This window comes from Sciurus carolinensis, chromosome 12 (genome assembly GCF_902686445.1).
Source record: "Sciurus carolinensis chromosome 12, mSciCar1.2, whole genome shotgun sequence".
Classification (NCBI taxonomy): domain Eukaryota; kingdom Metazoa; phylum Chordata; class Mammalia; order Rodentia; family Sciuridae; genus Sciurus; species Sciurus carolinensis.
This window is the reverse complement of record NC_062224.1, coordinates 51,825,802-51,844,605: the sequence shown is the minus strand read 5'-3', so window position 1 is coordinate 51,844,605 and position 18,804 is coordinate 51,825,802. Positions and strand designations below refer to the sequence as shown.

Here is an 18,804-nt window from a genome sequence, read left to right as displayed (position 1 = left end):
ATTGGTGAGGCTGTGGGGGAAAATGTACACTCATATATTACTGGTGGGAATGGAAATTGGTGTAACCATTATGGAAAGTGGTATAGAGAGTCCTCAGAAACCTTGGAATGGAACCCCATTTGACCCACCTATCCCACTTCTCAGTTTATACCCAAAGGTCTTAAAATCAGCATACTACAGTGATACAGTCACATCAATGTTCATAGCTGCTCAATTTACAATAGCTGAACTATGGAACCAACCTAGGTGCCCTTCAGTAGATGAATGGATAAAAAAAAAGTTACATATATATTTCTTATATATTTTATATAATTTATATGTTTATAAATTATATATATTATAAATATATGTATTATAAATTATATATATATATTTATATTATATATATATATATAATTCTTAAAAAAGAATGAAATGATGGCATTTGCTGATAAATAGATGGAGCTGGAGAATATCATGCTAAGCAAAATAAGCCAATCCCAAAAAACCAAAAGCTGAATGTTCTCTCTGATATGCAATGCTAATTCATGATGCAGGTGCTGGGGAAGAATAGAGTTACTTTAGATTAGGTAGAAAGGATTGAAAGGAGGGGAGGAGGTGTAGGGACAGGAAGGATAGTAGAATGAATCAGACATTATTACCCTATGTATATATATAACTACATGACTGGTGAGATTCTACATCATGTAAACCAGAAGAATGAGAAATTCTTATAAAATTCATCCATTTTATATGATGTATCAAAGTGCTTTCTACTGTCATGTATAACTAATTAAAACAAATTTAAAAAAAAAAAGACTTTATTTTGGCCCAGATTTTCTGTTTATCCACCTTATGAGTGAAGTGAAATAACAGATGGCTGGTTAAGATTGACTGAAAAAGACACAGTTGTTCAGATTCCACAGCTGTCCTTGAGACTACATGAAGAAATAAAACAGCAAGGATCATTATCACATCAGTGTCCCCCCATTTTCATAATGGGTAATTAATTTTTGAGAGTTATCCTATTTCCAGGCTACTGTGTTTACTTCGGTTAGTTTAAGACCCAAAGCCATGCTTTTATCAACTTCTTTCACCTGTCCAGATACAGTTATTTCTTCTTTCTTTGCATTTTTGTTTTAATCATTGTTTTTATAAAAAAAAAAAAGAAAGTCGTACCATTTCCTGGTATTATTTCTTTTTGCATTTCTTGTAATTTTTTTTGTGGGGGGAGGTTACTGGTGATTGAACAGAGACTCACACATGCTAGGCAAGTTCTCTACCATAGAACCATTTCTCAGAGAGATTCTAAGTTCTCTGGACAGGATTCATATTCATTTTAAGACCCTGACATATTTATCCTGATGTATTTGTAATGGCATAATAAATATTTACATTGTGCCTTGAATGAATGTAATGATAACAAAAGGTAAATGGAACATGTAGAATTTTAAGTAGCAAGAATTAAACCGTGCAAAGGAATGATGCCTTTAATACAAAAATGTGTCTCTAGACCAAGGTAAATACTCTGCTAATCTACTTTGAGAATTCAAGCAATCACTTGTTGCACATGAATATGCTTCTGACTCATTCATGTGTATTTGGTTTATATAAACTATAAAACACAGGTGTCAGCATATTTGGAGCCATTTTTAAGAGGATAAAGTGGATTTTGGGCTTCACTTGTGAAATAAAGACCAGACCATCATTTGAACAGTGTAAATGAAAACCATTTTACTCTATGTAAGAATTGCAACATCTTTAAGTACAACATTTTTCAGTTACTAGAACCAAATGCAAAACGTGCAAACTCAATTATTATCACATTCCCTAATTACAGAAATGTTATGAACTTTAACAAAGAAATTGTTCATTAAGATTATTGTTAAAATAAATACTTATTCATTTTAGGAACAGGGTTGACTCTATCTGATGGTAGCATCAGATCTTAAAAGAACTGGGAATGGGACAAAAACACTAAGATTTAGAGTATGTTGGTAGGAGGAAAAAGGCAAGCCAGACCTCACTTAACATGGAAATTGACTTTTTTTCCTCTAAGTTTCCTCTAAGTTAAAAAACTTTTGGCTCACTGCATCAATTATTTTTTATAATAGATTTTCTATTACATACATCTTGAAAATTAAACTTTATGCTGAAATAATTATAGAGGTACTTGTAAGAAAATATTGAGAAATCTAGGTTACCTTTACACACTTTCCTAAGTAGAAGCATCATGAAAAATTATAGTACAAAATCACAACCAGGATATTGACAGGATCACAGTCAAGGTACATTTCCATCACTACATGGATCCTTCATGTTTCCCTTTTATAGCCTCACCCCCTTCCCTCCCACATCTAGCTTGACTCCTAGCAAATACTAATGTGCTCTTCATTTCTGTAATGTTGTTTCAAGAATATTATATATGGAATGATACTGTATGTGATTTTTGGCATAATTCCTTGGAGATTAATCCAGGTTGTTTGTAGTTATTAAATATACTCAATGACATGAAGATATCATGGTTTTAGTGACATGAAGTTACCATTCACCTATTGAAGTACACTTGAGTTGTTTCTAGTGTTCAGTTGCTACAAAGTCACTTTTGGACTTTTGTGAGAATATAAACTTTTTACCTCTCTAGAATAAATGCCACAAGTATAATTGCTGGATCATAGGGTGGCAGCATGTTAATTATTTTAAGAAACTACCAAGTTGTCTTTCAAAGTGGCTATACAATTTTGCATCCCTATCATTAATTATGAGTGATTCTGTTTTCTACATCCCTGTAACCATTTGGTTACAAATTTTTATGATAGGTTTATAATAATACCACATAGTGGTTTTAATTTGCATTTCTCTAATGGAAAACAATTTGATTACCTGTTATGTGCTTCTTTGCTATATTCTCTTTGATGAAATGCATATGGTTTTAGGCAATATTCTAATTGGATTTTTATGAAACTGTTGATTTTGAGAGTTCTTAGGTATTAGTCCTTTGTAAGTTATATCATTTACATATATTTTCAACCTGTCTGTGGATTCTCCCTCCAACTATTAAACAATCTTTTGTAGAGTATCATTTAAAAAAATTTAATAGCAGGAGGTACACTTAACTACTGAAACACATCCCTAGCCTTATTTTATTTTGAGACAGGGCCTTGCTAAGTTGCTTAAGGGCTGATTTTGAATTTGAGAGCCTCCTGTCTCAGCCTCCCAAGCTGCTATGATTATAGGTGTGAACACCACACCTAGCTCAGTTTTTAATTTTGATAATTCCCAGTTTATTACTTTCCTTAATCATGCTTTGGTGTTAAGTCTAAGAACCATTTTCCTAGATCTAGGTAAAGTTCGTTCCTATGTGTTTTTTTCCCTAAGTCTCTTATAGTTTCTGTTTTATATTTAAATTTGATTCAGTATGAAATAATTTCTACAGAATATTAAGGTAAATTAACTTCAAAAAATTAATTGGAAAGTGTTACATCATCTTCTATTTTTGGCAAAGTTTACATAGAATTGGTGTCAATTTTTCTTTGAAGGAAATGGAGGCCTTAAATGTTGGAGGCATTCTCAGATGGAAGCTTTGCATGTCTAAGACACTGAGTTGCTCTGATCTTTGGTCCTAAGCAGAAGCAGGTCCGTAGCTATCAGACTGGAGAAAACCTCACCTGCTGGTATTCTGCCAGGCCTTTCTTAAAACTGCAGTCTGACTTTGGTCTCTCTTATCCATTAACTCCATATAAATCACCAACTGATGACAAGGTTGCTACTTAACACTGGACATTTTTATTCCCTCCATTCTTTTCTGCTATTTAGATTGGGTATCATGGTTACCAAAGAACAGATAAACTTGAACTGGGATCTTGCTGTATTCCTTGGGATTAGAGACTTGGTTATGTTTCTCTTTATCCTTCACCTCCCTGTTGTAGAGGATTTGACACTTATTCATGTTGTTATTATTTTATTTTAACTCTGTACATAAGACCTGTGCTGCAAATATTTTCTCCTATGGGGTGGTTTTCTTTTTCACTCAATTGGTGATATCATTCTGATTTTTTCCTGGTTCTTTGTATAGTTAAATTCTAGAAATCTTGTGGATTTTTATCTCAGATGTGAGGTCCTCAGAGGTAACTTCTTTGTTCACCTTCTTTAGGATTACATCAATAAAGTATTTTAAGCAAGGGCATTGTGTGATCACATTTATAGGAGCCCAGTTAGCCTATTTTTGAAAAATCTTGAGATAGTTTGGTTGATTCTAGCTTGAAATATCAGCACCAGAGGTGAAAAGAACATATGAAACCTGGGTATATTTAATAAAGAAATATGGAGTTGGTGGATTAAATGCAAAAAATTAAGGGCAGGAGTGGAATTATGTCTTTCTGGCTTAATTGTTTGGGTTCCTGATGATGCTATTCAGAACTAAATTCTGACCTTGCAACTTCCTGCTTAGCATTTTTTCAGTACTTCCTTAAAACTTTCAAGATAAAATCTAATTCTAAAATTAGATCTTAAAAATATCTACATCTTAATTTCATCTACGATTATCCACCAACCAAGGTCATATCATTTAAGCCAGTTTAAATGACTTGTAGTGCCTGTGTAGTCTAACCACTTAGAAGATCTTGGTTTCACTTATACATCTTCTGCTATGTCCTCCATGCCTAATACTTCTGCCTGGAATAACCTTCATTCACTCCTTAGTTAACACTCTGAAATTCCAGGGTCAGATCTGCTGCCCTTTCTTCAGGCCCACACAGTATGAGTTGTGTTTTTGAAGCACACATTTAGCTTTCCACACAATAACTTCTATTTCATTGGTTTATGTTTGTTTGTTTTTTTTTTTTTTTGAAAGTTAAATACATTTATTATCTGGGATCTTTAAGAGTAAGCCATCTGTAAAGTCACAGTTTCAGTTCAACTGAGTACCCATAGACTGCTGCTAGTTACATAAAACTTAAAAGTTTTTTTTGCCCTTAAAGTCATATCTAAGGTATTCTTTTTTCCAATGGAAAACACACAAGGAGAGTGTTAGAGAATATATACACAGACACACAGACACACGGATGCACACAAACACGCAAATTAACATATTCCTAATATGGTGATCAAGTATTTTTTCTATTTTTTAAAAAAATTTAAAACAACTACCAGTGTTTTCATTTCTGTACTCAAATTATCTTTCTACAAATCCTTTCAGATATGGGAGGCTAGGAGATGTCCACATACATACCAGTAATTCACTGGAATACATATGCTATAAAATGACCAGCATATATTTTAATAACCAACTTCTGTTTGCACAAATGTATTCGACTGTTACTTTGCTGAATAATGTTCAGCAATGAAAACTTAAAAGAAAACATTTTAGAACCAAGGTAGTGTACAACAGAACTGAACATTGAGCTGAAAGATTTACTCCAAAGAACCACCCTACCTCCAAGGATATGTGCACCCTCAGTAGAAACACCCGTCCCCTCATGTATGGGAGGGCATGAGTGAAATAAACCTGAGTCTTCATAGCACAACATCCAGTGCTCTCCCTGCAAGGTGCTTACTTGAGGGCTGTTCTGTAGTGGTAGATGGCTTCCTGGTTCTACATTGGTCCTTCAGGAATTTGGCGTAGTTGTAATGAACCTTGGCATTGTGGGGCAGCATCTGAACTCCAGACCTGAATAGGTACTCTCTTGATAGCCAAATTTCATTCTGTTTCACAGTTTTCCAAGAGAAAAGCAACAGCAGCAACACTGTGGACACAATTAGGGTGGTGGCCCCACAACGATTTAGCCAAATGCAGAGCTTGCTCAATCCATGCACAAAAAGGATGCAGTATCCCATGCTAGGTGTGTAAAGGACTCTCTCTGCCACCACAAAACCCACCCTGAAGAAGATATTGCTGGCTGGAATGAACGGGAACACCAGGAACAACAAGCCCACTAAACTTCCTTGTGCTCCAGTCTCTTGAAGGCTGTTAGGCAGTGTAAGCTCAACAAGGCCATCAAAACTGCAAGAAGGATGGTGGCTAAGTTCCTCATGTCCCAGATGGTCTCTACTAGAGGAATACTGCCCACTGCCAGTCATAGCACAGGGTAACAGGTGCAAGCAGAAGCCACACGTTGAAGGCCAAGAGGTAGGAATAAGTAAGGAATCTTGTAAGAATATAAGGCGAAAATGAAACTGGATTATCCTGCTCTGAAAATAGGGGCATGGATCCTCCCAGTATCCACAGACGGAAGTACAAAATGACAATCATATAACTTATGACCAAAACAGCCCTTTTTAAAAATGGTCTCACGATAAGCTGGAACGATCTATTGCTGCTTGTTGTCAGATGCCTCATTAGGGACCACACAGCTCGTGGCGATACCGGGAATCCACTGCTCTTGGGTTGTGGTGGCAGTGGGGAATGACAGCCACTCCAAACTCCTTTGTGAGGGAACCGCTGCTTCCCGTTCTCCGGGTGAGGGTGAGCTGGCAGTGAGGAGGGCTGGGGGCTTCCAGGCTGCTGTGGGCTGTGCTGATGGATGACCCTGTTGCTCGACATGTATTGCTTGTGGGAGAGGGAAAAAAGGTCATAAACCAACCACACTCCAAATACGGTGATTCTTGTCTTTTTCACCAGCATCGCGCAGGTCCCCAGAAACAAACTGAGCAGCAAGAAGGGAGAAGCAGTGGGAGGGAAACATTCCCCAGCACAACACTGATCCAGACTCCTATTGTAGGAGAGAAAGGCCAGCAGGAACAGGAGAAACGCTAACACGTCAGCTCTGCCAACAATCCCAGCCACCACCTCCGTGTGAACAGGACACACAGCAAAAAAGTAATGCCGTAACAAAACCAAGTCCACGATTCTTTTTTTTTTTTTTTTTTTTAAGTCCACGATTCTTGAACACGGTTTTATCACAGGTATACATCAGCACGAGGGTCACTAAGCAGTGTAAAATTACATTTACTGCATGAAAGTAAAATGGGTTCATGCCAGTCAAAACTATGTTTAGCTTGAAGGACGCAGAGCAGCCGGTAGGACTTGTGGCTGGTGATTTCGGCCATGCCCTTGCCCCAGAAGTCGTGGGTCAAGATGCCCCAGCGGAGCGGGGCGCCGGGCTGCACGTCGGGGTTGTTCACGATCGCCCACATGTCCTCGTGCACGAACTCGCCCTGCAGCAAGCGGCCATAGCGCAGGCAGCTGGCCCCCCGGCCAGCTGCGCTACGGCCCCGGCCTGCCGGCGCAAGCCCGGAGCCAGGCCGCAGGGAGGGCTCGCTGTCCCCGCCGCCTCGGGCAGAGGTGGTCACCAACATCGCGCCGCCACCTCCCCTCGCGTCTGGCATCCTCCCCTGAGAGGGCCCCGGGCGGCGTGCGGCGGCTGCCTGATGGTGGGCTATGGCGTGGTGCGGCGGCAGCTGGACTGGCCACGGGCGCCCAGCGCTCTGCGCCCTGGTTTATTTTTCAATCAGGCTTCAGGTTCCATATATTCAGGGAATAGGTTCCATTTGTATGTGCATCACACAATATAATATTTAGCTTAATAAATGACTAAATGAGTAGATGAATAAATTATGTCTGATAATTATTTCTGATAATGAAAGATTTCACAGGATTATTGCATCACTTTGAATGAGATTCCTAGTTCTTGAAGCAGGTGTATAGAACAGTTTGAGTAATAACCAAGAAGCAAACTGGTGCAGAATTTGGCTAATTGTGAAGAATTCCATTTTGGCAAAAACTTAGGGGGTATTGAGGAGTAAAATGCAAAACCAAAAGGAAAACTCACATAGCATGCCTAGTTTTTTTTTGGTTGTGTTAAATGAAGGAGTTATGGCTCTATCAAAATTGTTGTTCTCTGTACGATGTAATTTTCCTACCTGATGAGATGTGATGATAATAGAATCCTAGAGTGATTATAAAATCACATGTTTACAGTGAAGTGATTTGTTGGTATCTCATGTGGCATCTTCTGGAAAGATACCCAATGTCTTTTTATAGCTAAAGAGACTTCTTACCTCTAGCCTAACTAGTCAATCTAATATGAGGCAAACTAATAGAGGAGGAAGAGGGGTGTTGTAGTGCATAATTACTGGTCAGAATGAAGCATTGGAATTTCAACTAGCTTAAAAAATGATCTACCATGATTATACAATCACTTTTATTGTAAATTCTGCCCAAGACATTGAACACTTACCATAGGAGTTAACATCCAGAGGCTCTAAAGCAATTTTAATAGCCTTAAACAACATAAATATTTAATTCATTTAAAATGGTATTGTAAAACTATTTGACTATGTTCTTGTGTTTTAGATTACATGATCAGGCCATCATTGAGAATTTGGATTTAACTGAACTGTCCTGCAAGATGACCCTGGATGAATTGACCTCATCTGTGATTTCTTCACAGAGATTGATTTTGCTCTTCCATGCCATTGCAAATAACAGGCACACTTGCCTCCACTTCATTACAAACTTAGGTCCCATGATCTTCATTTGCAAGGAAATTGTTCAAACTCTTGTTTTGAGTCTCTGAATGACAGAAGAAATCCTGACTGGTCTCAACTTTTTCTAGGCTTCAAGGTCTCTGGCTTATCACAGAAGCCCAGTGGGACTCCTTTGCCTTCACATGCACACAAAACCCTTGTTCCAGGAAGGAACAAGAAGGGTGGAAGGAGTATTTTATAATTATTTAAGAATTAGGCCATAATCTCATTTTAAAAAACAAAACAGCACTTTATTTTGCTCTTGATTGGGACTAAAGATTTTCTTTTTAACTGGATGAGAATATTACTGAGCTCAGGGTTATGCTGATGATGTACTTCAGTATCTGTTTAGGGTACCTGATATAGTATTCTATTCTTAATTAAATTCCTAAATAAATGTTTGTGAACTGCTATTCCCCTTAATTCACTCAAATTTTTTGTGTTTATTAAGACTTCTTGTTACTAGATATTGACTATAAATGTTGGTGCTGAAAGACTGTACTACTAATTTGTAATAGTAGACCAGTTAAGGCTTATTCTAGCTTCCTAGTCTGACAACCTAGTTAGGCATGATCACATCTCTCGGTTTATCTCTGTGGAGCATACAGAGACATTAATTCTAAATAAAATATAATAAAGCAAAGGATATTTATTTGCTTATTTTTTGTTTTGTTTTTGAGTTATAGTAGGCAGTTTGAAAACATGAGCTGAAATGGTGGTAGGCAATTTCAAGACATGTTGACTGAAATTATTGGATAGCTGAGTACAGAGAAAATGTTGAAATACCTGTACTATTCTCTCTTCGCACTCTAGTTGGACCCCAGGGTACATGATGAGGAGAAGGTAATTTAAAGATACTAGTAAATAAGTAGGCAGCCTATCAAATTAGTTGGAACCAGATTGAATAAGTAAGGTAGGTTGGTACACTTGGGAGAATTGAGTGGTGATGCTGAGGCTAAGGTGAGGTAGTTCTCTAAACACACTTGGCCATTAGTTACAAAAGAAAATCAAAAGATTTTGCTTAAAAGTTATTTTTTTAGGAGCTAAGTTTTTTAGGATCTAAGCACGTCTCAAGTTCATTACAGTCATCCCAGCCTATAAAAAAATTAAATGTGTCATCTATACTATTGATTAATGTAGAAAAAAGCATAACATGTGTTTAGAAAATTGTATAGACATTGCACAGATATACATATTTTTCCAAACCAGTGCTTATACTTAGCAAGTTTAGAACAATCTATGAGATACTTTAATGAAATGACTTTTCAAGGAAGTCCAAGTTCAATAAATACTCTGCTTCTCTTCAGTCTTTTTCATGTTGAATGAAAAAAATTATCCATGTTTAATAGGGAGAAAGAATCTCTAGGTCATAATACTCAAGGAAATTCTTAACAACAGCCATTAGTAAATAGCTGAAACCACAGTTCTTCAGTGACAGTGTCAATCATAGTGATTTGTTTTTAACTTGTTACAGGGTTATATAGCACTGGTAAGTGCAACAAGGCATTTTAAAGTGTCATCCCTGTGCTTATGCATTTGTGTCAAGGATATAAAGAGGCAGTAATCAAAGTCAAGTGTTCTGATCAAGAAACATCTGAAAATGGCAGTGGCTTGGTATGAACCATTCAGGAGATGGAGGTTTCTTTTGAATGAGAAATGTTGTCAATGGTATTACTGAGCTACTGCAGCTGAGAATAAATGCAAACACAATCAACAGTGACTCCAGGTATGCAGTTATAGAGAATTGTCTTGTCTCACGTTTGTTTTGTTGTTGTTGTTCAACAAAACCATCTTTATTCCAAAATATATATCTATGAGACATTTCAGAATATACTGTTGCCACCAATGGCAGCCTATATTTCTAAATAAAGTCTTAAATTAATATACAAATTTAAGCTTTAAAATATTCTTTAAGAAAAAACAAATACAAAAGCAAAGGTAGATTCTGAGGAATATGTCCTAAAGGAACAGTCCTTTGAGGCCTATGGATGCCCTACGTAAAGAAAGAACACAAACCAAAAACCACCCACCCATCCCACCAGACCACCTCTTACTGACAAGGAGAAAGTTTCACTTAAATTGAATGAATCTCATGTTTCTGTTTTGTAGCCACATTCACACTGCATCCTTAGGTTGCAACTCTATCAATAGAGGAGGAAAAAATCCTTCAGTATATTTTTATTATTTCTAATAACAGCTTCTGAGCTTTAATTATTTGAAATTGCAATAATAAAATAACTCTTCAAATAAGAGGTACAACACATTCCAAAATCAGCTTGTATATTTGACAGGTAAGAATGCTTTAGCATTTAATGGTCTTCAACACACATTGAGCCAGGCATCCATTTTTAAATTGATATTTGGTTTATTTTGTAACTGATACATAAAATACACAATTGCACAAATTTATGGGGTGTCATGTGATGTTTTAATACATGAATAATAGTATAATGTTCAAATCAGGTTAAACATATCTATCTTCTCAAACATTTGTCATTTCTTTATGGTGAGAACATTCAAAATCCTTCTTATACCTTTTGAAATGTATAGTATATTATCATTACCTATAGTTGTCCTGCTATGCAATTGCACACCAGAACTTCTTACACCTATGTAATTATAATTTGGTATATACTGATTAACTACTCCCAGTCCATCTCGCCTCCCCCTCACCAACATCTAGTAACTACCTTTTACTCTTAACTTTCATAAAATCAACTTTTTAATATTCTAACATATGAGTGAAATCATGTGGAATTAGTCTTTCTGTGCCTGGGATTTTTCACTTAATGCTCTTCGGATCCATCCATATTTTTGAAAATGACAGTATTTCATTCTTTTTATGGATAAATAGTATTTCCATTATATTTATGTACTACATTTTCCTTATCTATGTGTCAGTTGACAACTTAGGTTGTTTCTGTTTCTTGTCTGTTGTGAATAGTCCTGAGATAAACTTGAGAATGCAGATGTCTCTTTGACATACTGATTTCATTTTATTTGGATATATGCCCAGAAGCAGGATTGCTGGATCATACAGTAGTTCTATTTTTTTATGGAGGGTGGGGAACACGTCCACACTGTATTTCATAAAGGCTATACTAATTTACATTCCCACTAATTTGTAAAATTTCCCTTTCTATAATCCTCACCAGGTCTTATTATTCTCAGTCTTTTTGGTAATAGTCATTCTTACAGAAATGAGGTAAGATTTTACTGTGGCTTTGATCTTTGACTTACTTTTCCTTGATGATTAACAACATTGAGCATCCCCCCATATACATATGGTTGTTAGCCACCTGTATTTTTTTATTGTTGTTTAGAAATGTCTACTTATATATTGTGCTCATTTAAAAAAATCAGGTCATTTTTTAATGGAGTTTCTGAGTTCTTTATATATTTTGAATAGTAACATCAGGTCAGATTCATAGTTTTCATGTTTTCTCCCATTCTGAGGTTTATTTCTTCATCCGATTGATTGTTTCCTTTGCTGAGCAGAAGCTTTTTGATGTCATCCCATTTGACTAATTTTGCTTTTATTTTCTGTGCCTTTGGGGATCTTATCCAAAAAAACTCTTGCCCATTCCAATGTTCTGAAGTGTTCCATTGTTTTTTTTCTAAAATTTTTTTTGGGGGTACAGGCATTGAACTCAAAGGAACTCAACCACTGAGCCTCATCCCCAGCCCTGTTTTGTATTTTACTGAGAGACAGGGTCTTACTGAGTTGCTTAGTGCCTTGTTTTTTGCTGAGGCTGTTCTTGAACTCATGATTCTCTTGCCTCAGCCTCAGGAGTCGATGGGACTACTGGTGTGTGCCACCACACCTAGCCATTAGGTCTTATTCTAGTTGTTCTATAGTTTTAGATAAAGTCTTTAATCCAGTTTGAGTTTATTTTTATAAATAGTGAGAGATAGGGGTCCAGTTTCATTTTTCTGTATGTAGATATCCAATTTTCCTGTTAATATTTATTGAAAACACTGCCCTTTCTCCAGGGCATAGTCTTAGCACTTTTGTCAAAAATCAATTGACTGTAGATGTGTGTGTATACTTTCTGGCTTCCTGGTCTCCTTCCCTGGTGTATGTATATTTTTTAAGGTAATAGCTGGTTGTTTTGATTACAAGGGATTTGTAAAATATTTTGAAGTCAGGTGTTATAGCATTATTTTTCTAATACTTGCTTTGAAGTTACCAAGTTTTTCTGTGGTTTTACAGAAATTTTAGGATTTTTAATTTTTTTAGTTCTATGAAGAATATCATTGGTAGTTTTATAGGAATTGCATTGACTTTGTAAATCATTTTTGATTTAAATTGGATATTTAAAGACAACACTGCTACTGGAATTTTTGTGTTGATTTCAAATTCCCCAAATTTGCTTAGTTCATTTACTGGTTCTAGTAGTTTTTTGGCAAAGCGTTTGGGGTCCTCTTTACATAACATCATGTCATTTGCAAATGGTGATAATTTATCTTCATCTTATTCCTATTTGGATGGCCTTTATTTCTTTCTCTTGCCTGATTGCTCTGACCAGGAATTTCAGAACTATGATGGATAAAATTGGTGAAAGTGGACATTCTTGTCTTGTTATTGACCTTAGAGAGAATGCTTTTCATATTCACTATGACATTAGCTGTGTGCTTCTTACACATGGCCTTTACTATATCCAAGTATGTTACTTATATACCTAAATTGTGCAGATATTTTGTCATAAAGGGGTGCTAATTTTTATCCAGAGCTTTTTCTGCATCTATTGCAATTATCAAGTGTGTTTTGCATTTCATTATATAGAGGTGGTGTGTCATGTTTATTGATTTGTGTATATTGAAACATGCTGGCATCCATGGGATGGATCCTAACTGATCATGTGAATAATTTTTCAATGTGCTTTTAATTCAGTTTGCTGGCACTCATTGAGGAGTTTTGCATCTATATTCACCAAGGATGTAGGCTGCGTGTGTGTGTGTGTGTGTGTGTGTGTGTGTGTGTGTTCCCTTATCTGGTTTTGGTATCAGGGTAAGTCTGACCTCGCAAAATGAGTTTGAAAAATGTCTCTTCTCTTCAATTTTGGATTTTTTTTTTTCTTAATATTTGCTAGAATTCAGCAGTGAAGTCATCTGGTTCTGGGTTTTATTTGATAGAGAGTTTTTATTATTGATTCAGTCTTATTACCTATTATTGGTCTGTTTAGGTCTTCTATTTCTTCATAGTTCAATCTTGGCTAGATGTCCAGAAATGGTCCATTTCTTCTAGGTTCTCAAATTTGTTGGCATAGAGTTGTTCATGATAACCTCTAACGATCCTGTTTCTGTGCTGTCATTTGTAATGTTTCCTTTTCCACCTTGAATTTTATGTATTTGAATCTTTATTTTGCTGTTAGTCTAGCTAAGAATTTCTCTTCTCACAGAACCAGCTCTTTGTTTTGTCAGTCTTTTGTATTATTTTATATTTTAAGTCTCTATTTCATTAATTTCTGCTCTTATTTGTAATCCTTCTTTCCTTTTACTAGTCTTGAGTTTTGTTTCTCTAGCTCCTTGAGATGCAGCGATGAGTTGTTTACTTGAGATCTTTCTGTTTTTCTGATATTGGCATTGATTGCTAGAAACTTCCCTCTTAGTACTACTTTTGCTGTATTCTGTAGGTTTTGGTATGTTTTTCATTTTCATTGGATTCAATAAATATTTTAATTTTCTTCTTGATTTCTTTCTTGATGAATTATTTGCTTGAAATCAAGTTAATTTCTATGTATTTGGGAACAAATTTATCTCTCCTTTGTTTTTCATGAATAGCTTTGCTGGTTACAGAATTCTTGGTTTGCAGTTTTTTTTTTTTTTTTCCTTTAGTACTGTCCTGTCTTATGTCACCCTATCTTGGCCTATGAAGATTTTGCTGAGAAGTCTACTGTCAGGTGAATTGGGTCACCACCCATAGGAGCTATTTCTTTCTTTTCCCTTGCTGCTTTGAGAATCTTGTTTTTATTTTTCAACTTTGAAAGTCTTATTATAATATGTTTTGGATTAGACTTGATTGAGTTTTATCTTACTTGTGATCTTTGACCTTCCTATATGGGAATATTTATATTTCTCCCTGTTCTAGGATATTGGTTTCTTTCTTTAGGTTTGGGAAGTTTTCTGTTTTGATCTCCATCGAAGTATATTTTCTACTCCATTGGCATTTCAATTTTTTCTTGAAACTGAGCAACCCGAATATTTGTTCTTTTAGTGTTTCCCCAAATTTCCTGTACTTTTTCTTCATTTCTCTATATTCATTTTTCTTTTTCCTCTGTCTCTGTGTTATCAAGTAGGCTGCTTTGAGCTCACTAATTCTTCCTTTTGCTTTATCTAGTCTACCATTGATGTTTTCTATTGTGTTTTTAATTTCACTTAGTATATTTTCAGTACAAGAATTTCTAATTGATATTTTAAAAATTACTTTTATCCCTTAATTTTCTCTGTTAGAGTGTTGAATCATTTCTTTATGTTCACCTGAAACTGATAGAATTTCCTGAAAACAGCTGTTTTTTGATTTCTCCATTTTAGAAATCATATATGCTGAATACTACCTGGTCAGTTTCTGGCACCTTATCTGACCATTACATGATGTCATGGTTCCCTGAAACTTCTCAATGCTTGTTGGTATAAAGTCATCTGGGCATTGAAGATTTTTTGTTCCAATCTTCATAATCTGGCTCTGTTAGTGCCTTTCTTTCCAGAAAATCTAAGCAGGCTGCTTCTCTTCCCTGAGCCTGTAGTCACTTCTGATATGTACCACTAGATGGCACCCAGCAGATGGTTTTCTGCAAGTCCACTGTTGGAGTCTTACCACTTTTCCAGCTCTAGAGGGCTATGCAAGACCAGTCTTGACCCAAATCTGCATTCAGTGTTTCTTCTAGCATAAACTGGAGAGTTCCTAAATAGTGTAGTTCATCCATGCCCTCCTCTCCCTAGAGCTGTGTTAGACCCAGACACTGTGTCCACTGTCAGCAGTTTGTGGCTAGGCAGGCATGATACTGCCTGGTTCTGGGCAGAATCACAATGGAAGTCCTGCCCCAGGCTCCTATACCATGGCTGTGACCGCTGACATCACACCTGTGTCCCACAGTCTGCCAAGACCAGTGCAGCACTGGGATAGGACTGCATCCCACAGTGCAGCTGGCAGAGATGCCAGCTGAAATATGAGTCCTTCCTGCAGGGGGCCAGGTGTCTGCCTTGTTCCAAACACCTCTAGAAGTTACATCTGTGAGCTCTGTTTTGAGGATAACTATATCGTTTAAGGCGGGCAGTCCCTTGACCATTAAGGCTGTTACTAAGCTGGGTTGCATCGCATCTCATAGCCAGTGAATCTTGCAGTCTTGGGTGTGGTGTCCCAGGGCCACTTCAAGGCTGGCAATGATGTGAGATAAAATTTGAGTCTATCCTGTACAGATATAGGACTCTGATGCTGGGGCAAGTCCAGAACCAACATCTGGGAGCTCTGTCCTGAGGGAAAGGGTCTTTGGCTTCTGTTGGTACTGAGTCATGGTGGTTTGGCATTGAACTCCAAGGTGAAATAACCTGCTAGCTCTTGTGCCCTGTTCCTCAGTGGGTGAAGTCTCATTCCCCATCTGCTGCCTGAGGATAAGTGAGGGGTGGTGGAAGAAATCAACTGCCTACCCAATGCAGTTAGAGTCCCTGGGTACTGGCATAGGGGCAGAGGTTTTGGGGGTCTGCCCAGTGTGGTTTTCACTGTAGTGGGCCTGGTACTGTTTTGTCTCTAAGGCCTGGTCTTAATTCTCCTCCCCCTCTGCAAGTGAATGATGTCTCTCTCTGTGCTGCTTGGAGTAGGGTAAGGGATGATAGGGCAACTCTATCCTTCATGCCTTCTGCAAAGCATCTTATTATTATACTAAAACAGACTTTATGGTTCAAGCTTCCTTATGAAGGTTATTTGGTTTATGGATAGCTATTTAAAATGGTAGGTCTATATGAGACAATCTATGGAGGATATTACTCACTTTTCATTTTGTTCTATACCAGACCTCAATTTTTATAACTGTTAATTTTTCTTTTCTGTAGTTGTATGCCAAAGTCATTTCATTTCTCTCTGTCCATCCAATGTAATTGTTTTATTGATATTATTGATATAGACCATATATAAAACTACTTAATAAATATTTGCTCTTGAATGAAGAATAATTGCAACATCTTATATTTGGATACTACTTTACAGTGTGCAAAGCACTTTAACATACCTTATTTTATTAAGCCTCACTGTAACTCAAATATATTTTTTAAAGTATATATTTTTAAAGTCATGTCTCATTGTTTTATAGTCATACCTCATATATCACAGATATGTATCACTGGCACATATGAACAGACAGACAAATAGCCATGTAAGCAATATCATCCAAACTTATGTCTTGCATTTTGTTCAAAATTTATTATCAGTGTAATCTTTATTTAGAAAACTTTCCTCCTATTTATATTACAAAAAGACCACATGGTGATTCAGAAACATTTTATTTTCCTTTTTGGTTTCTCTAAGTCTACTTTCTCTAAGAGACCAGGCACTACATGGAATACAGATACAGACATAAATAAAATGAATTCTTGACTTCAGAGAGATGAAAATTCATTTGCCTTCCTTCCAATCTTCCCTGATAGCATTCTAAGTAGAAAATATTAATTTGTTTGTTTTATTAATGCATTTATTTTACATATTTGGGTGGCAAGCTGGAGGATGGCAGCTTTGACTCCTGAAACTGTTCTGTCTGTGCTTAGAGGTACAACTATCTTTTTTCATTTGGTTGCCTTTAAAATGCATAGGGTAAAGGCAAATTATTCAGAGTACAATCAGTGGATCCAGGGTATTGAAACAGTCTCTTAATGACAATGTCAAGTTTCTTTTTTGTTCGTGAAGCACTTTTTAAAAATGAGAAGGAACAGCAGGACTTTAAGAAAGAACAGACAGAGTTGGCTCATAGTGCCATTATTACCAGGAGAGGGTGTTAACAGGAGAAGAAATGTAAAATCTCAACTAAGAACCAGTGAATGACACATCCAGTTTCAGCTCACTCAACTCTGATTTAACAATCATTTGAGATCTTACAAAGGGAGGGTTCTGAAGGAGAAGAAGATTTCAATATCACCTACTGAGTGTTAATGCATTTGAAACATTGGAGGGGAAGTCATCAAAAGAAATAGCATTTTGTACCACCACCCACACTCTCTTAAACAAAAATTATAACAGTTGCATGGAAGATGTTCTGGGGCACACTAATTTTTTAAAAATGTTTGTAATCCTGTTGGCCTGAGAAGTGCCAGATCTTAATCATAAGTACCACTTGTTATTGAGGGAGAATTTTTCTTTAAAGGACTCCTAAGCAGTTAATGGGTTTAATTAAACCTTCTTGTGCAGACATTTAGAATCTTATTCAGTGTACTTTAATAAACTTAGTAGCCTGGAAAACAACCAGATCTCACCATAGGTGGAGTTTTAGTCATTGAATTAACTTTGATTTCTTGTTACCAGTCTACAGAATACAACGTAATATCACTGAACCTAGGCAACCCACATACTTGGGCAGAGTCTTCATTCAGTATTGCTACATGTTACGGGGACACAGTTCAAAGCCCAGCCCCAATATTGTCACACCTCATTTAATGTTTGTTCAAGTCACACATTAAATGGGATAACTTCAACTCATTCACTTCTTTGAAAGGTTTGAAAGGTTAGGGTCCAGCCCTAGCAGGGGTCGGGAGTCCTAGGTGGATGGGAGGTGTCGGCGTGGTGTAGAAACAGCGCACAGAGACACCAAGTGTTCTGAGGCTGAATCTGTCTTTACTTTTTCTGCCTACCTTTTTATAGATATTTTCCTTTAGTAATGATTATATCATTTTTGGTTAGTTTAAAACAAGAAAAACCTTCAAAAGTACAATCTATGCTTCTTCTCAAAGTACACATTCTCTCTGTATGACGGTCCAGACCAAAACAACCTTATGTCCCAGCTAGATTAAAACAACCTTGTCTCCCAGCTAAACTGAAACAAACTTGTCTCCCAACTAAACTGAGGGCACCATGATCTGCCAGCCTTTAACCTTCACAACAAGCACATCACTAGATTTTCTGAGAAACCACCTCCACTGTGAACTCCAGTGTTTAACAGTGAAAAGTTTTTACCATTATTAAAGGACAAAGAAATCAACTTATAATTAATATTTGGCCTTTTCTAATTTCATATAATTGCAGACTACAATCTTATTCTGATTCTTAAAGAATTAGACTAAACATAGGAAAAGCACAAATTATATTTATGACTAACCTAAAAGTTTTTATTATGTAAAGTATCTCTAGAATCAACTATTGAAACTAAGAAAGCAGCA

General features: G+C 36.6%; 1 pseudogene; it reads right to left on the bottom strand.

The window, feature by feature from the left end:
* Nucleotides 1-5,530: 5,530 nt before the first annotated feature.
* LOC124961879 (protein O-mannosyl-transferase TMTC1-like) lies at nucleotides 5,531-7,275 on the bottom strand (annotated as a pseudogene).
* Between the last annotated feature and the right edge of the window lie 11,529 nt (nucleotides 7,276-18,804).